Here is a 9,050-nt window from a genome sequence, read left to right as displayed (position 1 = left end):
CAGTTGGAGGAAGGGGTGACAGACCCATAGAAATCGCGTTACTGAGGAAAACGTCTATCAGTCTGTAAGCTTGGTGGTAACTGGCGAACAAATCAAATATTAAAAATCAATTCTGAAGTTATTTAGAACTTTAGATTTACTGGAGCTCATAATAGGGTAAGGAGTGCAAGTATTAGCGTCATGGGGTTCGTCGTCCCAGTTCTGTTCTTCAAAGGCAAAACTGTTAAAGTCTTGCACCAACATTGAGTTATGTTGTAGAATCAAAGGGAATTACAATAATGCTATGTACATGCATCGGAAAACGATATTTTTTTTATCTTAAATTTTGTCAAGTACTCGCATTTAACTTGTAACAAGTACAAGTATAAAGTTTAAATTCTCCGTTGTTGTTGTTCTGGTCTTCAGTCCTGAGACTGGTTTGATGCAGCTCTCCATGCTACTCTATCCTGAGCAAGCTTCTTCATCTCCCAGTACCTACTGCAGCCTACATCCTTCTGAATCTGCTTAGTGTATTCATCTCTTGGTCTCCCTCTACGATTTTTACCCTCCACGCTGCCCTCCAGTACTAAATTGGTGATCCCTTGATGCCTCAGAACATGTCCTACCAACCGATCTCTTCTTCTAGTCAAGTTGTGCCACAAACTCCTCTTCTCCCCAATTCTGCTCAATACCTTCTCATTAGTTATGCGATCTACCCATCTAATCTTCAGCATTCTTCTGTAACACCACATTTCGAAAGCTTCTATTCTCTTCTTGTCTAAACTATTTAGCGTCCATGTTTCACTTCCATACACGGCTACACTCCATACAAATACTTTCAGAAACGACTTCCTGACACTTAAATCTATACTCAATGTTAACAAATTCCTCTTCTTCAGAAACACTTTCCTTGCCATTGCCAGTCTACATTTTATATCCTCTCTACTTCGACCATCATCAGTTATTTTGCTCCCCAAATAGCAAAACTCCTTTACTACTTTAAGTGTCTCATTTCCTAATCTAATTCCCTCAGCATCACCCGACTTAATTCGACTACATTCCATTACTCTCGTTTTTCTTTTGTTCATGTTCATCTTATATCCTCCTTTCAAGACACTGTCCATTCCATTCAACTGCTCTTCCAAGTCCTTTTCTGTCTCTGACAGAATTACAATGTGGTCGGCGAACCTCAAACTTTATATTTCTTCTCCATGGATTTTAATACCTACTCCGAACTTTTCTTTTGTTTCCTTTACTGCTTGCTCAATATACAGATTGAAAAGCAACGGGGAGAGGCTACAACCCTGTCTCACTCCCTTACCAACCACTGCTTCCCTTTCATGTCCCTCGACTCTTATAAATTCTCCGTATCGTACAAAAATCACCGAAACTTTCCGACATTCGCGAGATTTGTTTCTCAATAAAGTTTTTCTTCGCATGTCTAAAAAATTGTTCTTAACTTTAATTATCGTTGGGACTGATTTGTTTTAAATCCGCATAATTGTTGTGCCCGGAAAAAATTCCTACTTGAGAACTGGCATGCACATCGCTTTTCGAAGCAGAAGTGGCAACACTGCAGGAGCCGACAAACGCCGTTACAGCTCACGCATTGGTGCACTGCTGGCGGGAGAAGGCCACCCAGATCGCTTTCAAGAGTCAACTAACTTCATTATGAGTACCCGTATCATCTGCTCTACTTCACCAGGGTATTTACATTTATCGAATTTTCCAATGTCGTTCCAAAATCTGCTTTCATGTTGCATTTACAGCGTTTGTCATAAATTTTATTTTTGTAAACTTGTTTGTTAGCGTCGCAAGTTTCCAAGCATCTGAGTCTTTTTGTGAAGTAAAGGCAATCATTAACCGCATTCGCATCGTTACGAGACATTCTTATTAATTTTCCAAATGCGTATTATCTTTGAGGAGTTAGGAAACGTAGCACATCATTACGAACCCAGCTGAGTGTTGGGATTAACCTTCAACATATTGAAAACGTATGCTGTCCTCTTCCAACTCAACACTTGCCACAACCGCCCACTCTATAATGGTCTCACTGTCGAAGGGGTACTAAAACCCAGAGACACATAATAGCGTGCGAGTTTATTTATAAACGATAATAAACTACAATAAATGAATACGACTCTAGCGTGCTTCCATTTGCAGCAAAAGAAAAAAAATGTTCAGAGCAAAGAATGATTGATTTTTTCGTCTAGCATTAATATAATCAGCTCGGACCTTCTCCTAGTAAAATATTTCAAACATTTCGCAGTTAATACATTAAGAATTCTTCATCCCAGTGAACGACAATGCTTCCGCTGACTAAGCGGCTACTGCTGAGAACATTGTTAAAGTCAGTAAAAGCAAGAGATAATGGTAGGGACGACTGCAATGCACAGAGCGAAGTTACCGAAGCTGGAAGGGCTTCTCTGGAATCAGTCTCCCAATACGGATAATTTTTGGACATTATGGTTCCAGAACAACAGAAAGGTATAGCCATAACTGTAAATATGGAAAAATGAACTTCGAAACCCTTTGCGGTTGAACCAAGTAACGAGAATTTCTCCAACGTTACTCCATATCGTTTTTCAGTTACTTTCGTTTGAATCTTGTGCATTATGAACATTTGAAGCTAGTGCAAATTCAGTGACATAATGCAATTGGCAATAGCTCTTTTTTGCGTTGTTCAGAGACTACAGTGTTATTAGGTGCGTTGCCCAATCAAAGTATACAATGCCGTTGCTGTCCCGGTAACTGCATATACCAGACAGTAAAGAGGAAAAACAAAAAGCATAGAATTACGCTGAGCTCTACAGATAGCGCAAGGGAAAAGGTACCGTAGCGATTCGTTACAACCTGTAATTATTTGTCCCATTACTGCGTTATCTGTGCGGCACTACATGGTCACATCAGTTTAGATGGGGCTAAAAGCAAATACGTTCTACTCTACCGACTGGCTCCACAAAGTGTTATTACATCGTATTAAAAACCTTGTTTATGGTCACAGCGACAGCGTAATTCAATGAGAGATCGCATTTCTGTTGGCTCGTGTCCAACAACCGTAGCCGCGAGTGAACTCAACTACCCGCAGCGAAAATCGTTATTTTCGATGTTAAACGAGTAGCAAATAAACTTGAAATATTATGAATTAAATCACTATCAACTACCAATTTCGTTAGCCGGCCGAAGTGGCCGTGCGGTTAAAGGCGCTGCAGTCTGGAACCGCAAGACCGCTACGGTCGCAGGTTCGAATCCTGCCTCGGGCATGGATGTTTGTGATGTCCTTAGGTTAGTTAGGTTTAACTAGTTCTAAGTTCTAGGGGACTAATGACCTCAGCAGTTGAGTCCCATAGTGCTCAGAGCCATTTGAATTTTTGAACCAATTTCGTTGTTGTTCTACGACGCATCACCCTATTGGAAGTGGTATACTCTTGTCTCCTTCCAGCTGACTCATCCAGGTCACAAGGGAAGGTAAAGTGTGGTGTGTGATCCCTGCCACAGGGCACTCTGATTTTTCTACCGATGAGTGAACTGCATACCAAGACACTTTCCTTGCTTTAGACTTTGCCTGTTAGTGGAAAGTATAGTCTTCTTTGTATAACTAACGGTGATCGGAACAGCTGCTGTTCCACACCCGAAGGCAAACATCATCACAGTTAATATTCTCAACTGATTGAAGCATTTACATTTATATCCTAAGTGGCAAAGTATCTTTCGTGGCAGAGTATGTCTGAGCTGCTTATTCATCTTTTCATTCTACACACGGTTGCTGCAGCTGAAGAAGGATGATCTCTACCTATCTGATGAGTGGTTTTGTAATCTTCACTAGCACTTGGTAATTGTCATTTCGCGACCTATAATGATTCAAGCGCTAACGGTCATAAAACTGCCTTCTCTTTCGCGGTAGGTCGCAACGATTTACGGCTATCTGCCTTAATAAGATTTACCGTAAATACGCAACTCCATTATTGTAATGTGTGAATGTTCAGAGGGTGAGATGGAGCCAGCCACGTTATGACAGTCCCTGTTGACTGCACTAGACGCCTCAAAGTTCGCCCTTGTACCCCTAAGAAACGTTCTCATAGGCTGGTTTTCGATGTCCATACTCACGTAACATTTCTAGAACCTTGCGTTTGTAGCAGGACAACCTTGTCTAGCATTACTTTTCCTCAACAGTAGTTGTCAATTGGACGGTACAACATACAGCAGCCTTAAGAAGGAAGCAATGGATCGCAGAAAATGGAGAGGCAAAGGACCTGCTAATATAGCAGATAACTGATGATGATGAGTTGTCAATACCAGTATTATGTTTCGAATTTTGATCAGGTCAATATTATCTCAGTTACTCTTCTGAAAACTTTCATATAATTTTATACACAGTATGTTATATTTCAAACTTAAATTTTTGAAAAGGAATTATTTTATAAAATATTTTAGTTTAGATGTTATAATCCAAAAGTACTAGTTCTGAATGTACAGTTAAAATAGTTTTTTTTCTTTTTTTTTTAGAAACATTTGAAATTACGAGTTATTGGCAATTTCTATTATTAATTATCCAATGCTGTATTGTTTACTATATTTATTTCTGGATTCATTTATGAAATTAACAGTACAACGGAAACTAGCAGAAATACATTTGTTATGTAAGTAAGCACGCCTCTGATGTGATCGGACGTATTTTTGTGCGAACAACGTAATGTCGGTTTTGTTAATGCGAAAAATCAAAAGACTGTGTGATACACTAAAATGTGAGAAAATATGTTTACATAAAAAAATCTGCAACAACAATCTTCAGATTTATGTAGTTCAAACCAATCACTAGGACCTGACGTTAGATTTTCAACTTCAAGATGGTTCAAATGGCTCTGAGCACTCGGGATTGAACATCTGAGGTCATCAGTCCCCTAGAACTTAGAACTATTAGCACTTGGGACTTAACATCTGAGGTCATCAGTCCCCTAGAACTTAGAACTACTTAAACCTAACCAACCTAAGGACATCACACACATCCATGCCCGAGGCAGGATTCGAATCTGTGACCATAGCAGTCGCGCGGTTCCGGACTGAAGCGCCCAGAACCGCTCGGCCACAGCAGTCGGCTCAACTTCAAGTCACAGGAGCCTCGACAAGTATAACTGGAGAGAAGTCAACATGACAAGCTAAGTAAACTACAAAGTTTATTCTAACCTTTGCTCCTCTCAGATCTTCATAAAAGACTTTGTTTATTAATTACTTGGACTGGACATTGTTTAATGTGGACAATAGATGGAAGTGGAAAGAGGGGGGGGGAGATTACACGTTGTTCATAATATTGTAGAAACTTAGTGTAAAATTTCTGTGTTTAAAATAGAACATTACACTCTCGTTTTGCTATAAATTTAACAGTTTACACTTTTCCAAAATAACATGAAGAGGTGTAAGTTTTAATCTGGCTCTCAAGGTTTCTAACAATGACAGGCTTCTTCTCAGATCTTAGCGATGCTCAACCTGCTATGCCTTTGGTTGGCACGTAAAAGACACGGTGGCATCCATTTTCGCGTACTGAATGCAGAATTGCATCACATTACAAAGGGGTGACAAAAGTCATGGGGTACCTCCTAATATCGCGTCAGACCTGGTTTTGCTCGGAGCACCACAGCAATTCGACATGTCATGGACTCAGCAAGCAGTTGGAAGTTCCCTGCAGAAATATTGAGCCATTCTGTCTCTATAGCGGTCCATAATCGCGGAAGATCAGCCGCTGCAGAAGTTTGTCCATGAACTCACCTCTCGATTATGCCCCATATCGGGCGACCTGTGTGGCCAAATCAATCGCTCGAACTGTCCACAATGTTTTTCAAACCTACCGCGAACAATTATAGGTCGGTGATATAGCGCATTGTCATCCATAAAAATTACATCGTTGTTTGGGAGCATGAAGTCCATGAATGGCTGGAGATGGTCTCCAAGTACCCAATTATAAACATTTACAGTCAATGACCGGTTCATTTGGACCTGACGACCAGTCCAGGTGTGAGCTGGGATGGCGAGCCGAACAAATGTCGTCTGTGAGAAGAAAGTTGGAGCTGACTTGACATGTTACTCGCGCACTTGTATGACGTCTACGACATGGTAATAGATTCAAGGCTCTATTATACCTCTCTGTCTAAGTTACGACATGCTAATGTGATGTTTTTAGTCAGTTCTCATAATTACACGGGAGTTAGAAATTTAGACAGTTTTATGCAGCTTCCTCTCTCTTGTAGGTGCGGTGAGATCTCAGTCAGTTTGATCATAGACAACCGCTTTTAGCGCGCTGTTGGTTTAATCTTGACGATGAACCGTGGGAGGTGGCTCGTAGCATTTACTCTGCCACGTCGTCGCCGTTTAAAAAAATAAAGAAGATTGTGAGTACTGAGTTCTCTTTGAGATATAGCGCTTTATCGTATGACACATCTATTTTTAAAACCATTGTAATTCTTTAATGTTCCAATTTCTTGTACCGACCACCTGGAGACTGATCTCCACTGATGCGAAACCCGCAGTGACTTTTTATATAAGTATTTTAACAGCCAGTGCGAAAGATTTTATTCACCATGTGAGACTTTGCTCGCGGTTGTCCGACCCCTGAAATAGTATGTTCAAATTACACACGAGGTCTAAAGTTACGACAAAGGTAGCCCCTCGTATTTGATGTCTTTAGCAGCCTTACTGTTTTTAACCAGCAGATCCTGGTTTGTGCAAAGTTTCTGTAGACATCAACACATATTGGAAATTCTGTGGTTCGCAACGGGAGCGCAGAGTTTTCGTAACTCACGGGCAGAATTTGCGATCGTACCAGACTCACCTTCCATTTTGACCCTCCCGTGTAAAGTCGGCTCAGAATTTCCCTCATGCAAAATTTCAGGTGATAGTTCTAACATTAGTGGGACGATGGGTCACCGATTTTTTGGCTCTCTGCATCCGAAGTCTTTTAGTTTCGTGGTTTTGTTCCAGAGCTGTTGGTCTGTGGCGTAATCTGCGTCTGCCAGGTGTACAAGGAAATGTGTTAATTTCAAACATAAATTTAGGTGTTCCAATACAGTAGGCAGGTTCAAATAGATTTAGGGTGCAGTACTTGTATGGAGATGATGAGGTTGCACGGGACAGAGTTGCACTGAGGAAAGCTGCGTCAAATCAGTCTTTGAACTGGAGACCGCAACAGCAACATAACGCCCTGCATTTGTCATTTGTTTCATTGTCTCGGTATCCACAGTAACGCTCGATAATTAGTGCTGCGATGCCAGCTGCGTGACGTAAGCGGTGGTCGGCAGTTGGTTCGTGGAGACTGCGTCCAGTAACGAGACGGAACATTTGCCTCAGTATAGATTGCGTCACACGGCCCTGCGACCGCCTGGCATCGCGTTTGAGGGACTGCAGTCACTAATGGTAAGCTAGTTTGAATTCACTATTGCGAAGTGTCTTACCATCGCCAAACTGAACACCACCAGAAACGCAAACATCGAAATTTTGTACGGCGTGCTTCCATTCCACCAGCGACCGGTATGACAAGTTATTCGTTTGTGTCACTGCTTTCAGTAATGTAATGCCCTGCAAGCTACATGAATACCAATACTTTATTTTGTAATCCGGGACTAGTGAAGCAGGGGATACAACCCGTCGGCTTTGACCAATGACGTCATACATTAGTCAAAGATAGTAATGTCTTCACTTCGAAACATAGACAATAAAGCAGTTCTGTGTTCCGGATAAGCGCCATCATCGTACATTAAAATAATTATTCGTAATGATATTGAGGTAATTTGGAGTATTAGTTTGTTATTGTACAACCATTTTTAGTGTCCTATTTTCGTTTATAGGAATGGATTTGTCTGTTTGTGGGTATGTGATTTTCATTACTGTCTGTCTAGGCGAGCTTCGGTTATTCCTCGATATTTCCGTGTGATAAGTTCACTTTCCCATTAGTTTCTTTCACTGTATGTCACTATTTTGACATATTTCACTGTTTTTTTCCACCAATATGTGTATTTTCGTGTTGTGAAGTACGTAATAGAAATTTCTCAGCTGTCGATCTTCTTTCGTTTCCCAGCACTAGTATCAGTACGACATTTTCGAATGTGTACTTGCTATATCACAGGCGAAACCCCTGACACAACTAAAATTTGTATCCCGTCCTTCACTTCACCTTCACACTGACACTATATATGTCAATTGGCGAGCAAGATACAAACGTTGCATATAGCTATATAGCTCAAGTAACGAATGGGATACTAGTAGCGTCCAAGGCAACAAGAAAACTGTAACCCATAGTGAAGTACGGGAACAAATTTTACATGTGTCGTCTTCTTGTCTCCGTGTAGTTCAATTGAGGTACAGGTTGCAGATGTAACTTACGTCTATTTCCACCTTTTCGTTTCCAGTGTGCATACATAGAGGTCAACGGAAGTCTGGTATACATATATTACATACGTAGATCCTTCTGTCATCAGTAGGACTGCTATGTACGTAAGAAAAGACTGTTAGTAATAGCGGAGACGAAATAAACAACACATCTACAATTTGTATCCCGTGTTCCACTTAGGGTTAACTGAAGCGGAGGATACATCGTTCAAGTGAAGAACAGGACAGTAATGCTAGTGAAAACGAAGAAATCAACTTACGACAAACTCCTATTCCGTACTGTACTTAAGCGACACACTTCGAATGAGCTTTTAATTTGTATCCGGTGTTTCATTTACGGTTTAGTGAAGCAGGGGGTACATCGACGTACGCTTAACTTGTATCTCGTACTGCACTTAAGCAATACAGTTCGAAAGAGTTTCGAGATACAACTGACATACATGTAACGTGATGTATTCTTTGCTAGTAATATATTTCATTCATTTCTTTCCATTGTATTTTGCGGAGAAATACTAAGATACAAACACGCGGTATCGTTAACGTGAGAATACTACTGGCCCTTATGTGTATGAAGTACAGTTTTTCTCTCTTGCATTCCTATGTTTCTGAACATTCTTCCCAGCTCTTTCATCTTTGTAATACATGCCCTCTGGCCAATTCTGACGTCATTGGTCAAAGGCGACGGGTTGTATCCC

This window comes from Schistocerca americana, chromosome 7 (assembly GCF_021461395.2).
Source record: "Schistocerca americana isolate TAMUIC-IGC-003095 chromosome 7, iqSchAmer2.1, whole genome shotgun sequence".
In the NCBI taxonomy this organism is placed as follows: Eukaryota; Metazoa; Arthropoda; class Insecta; order Orthoptera; family Acrididae; genus Schistocerca; species Schistocerca americana.
The sequence above is the reverse complement of the archived record's forward strand: the minus strand, read 5'-3'. Positions refer to the sequence as shown.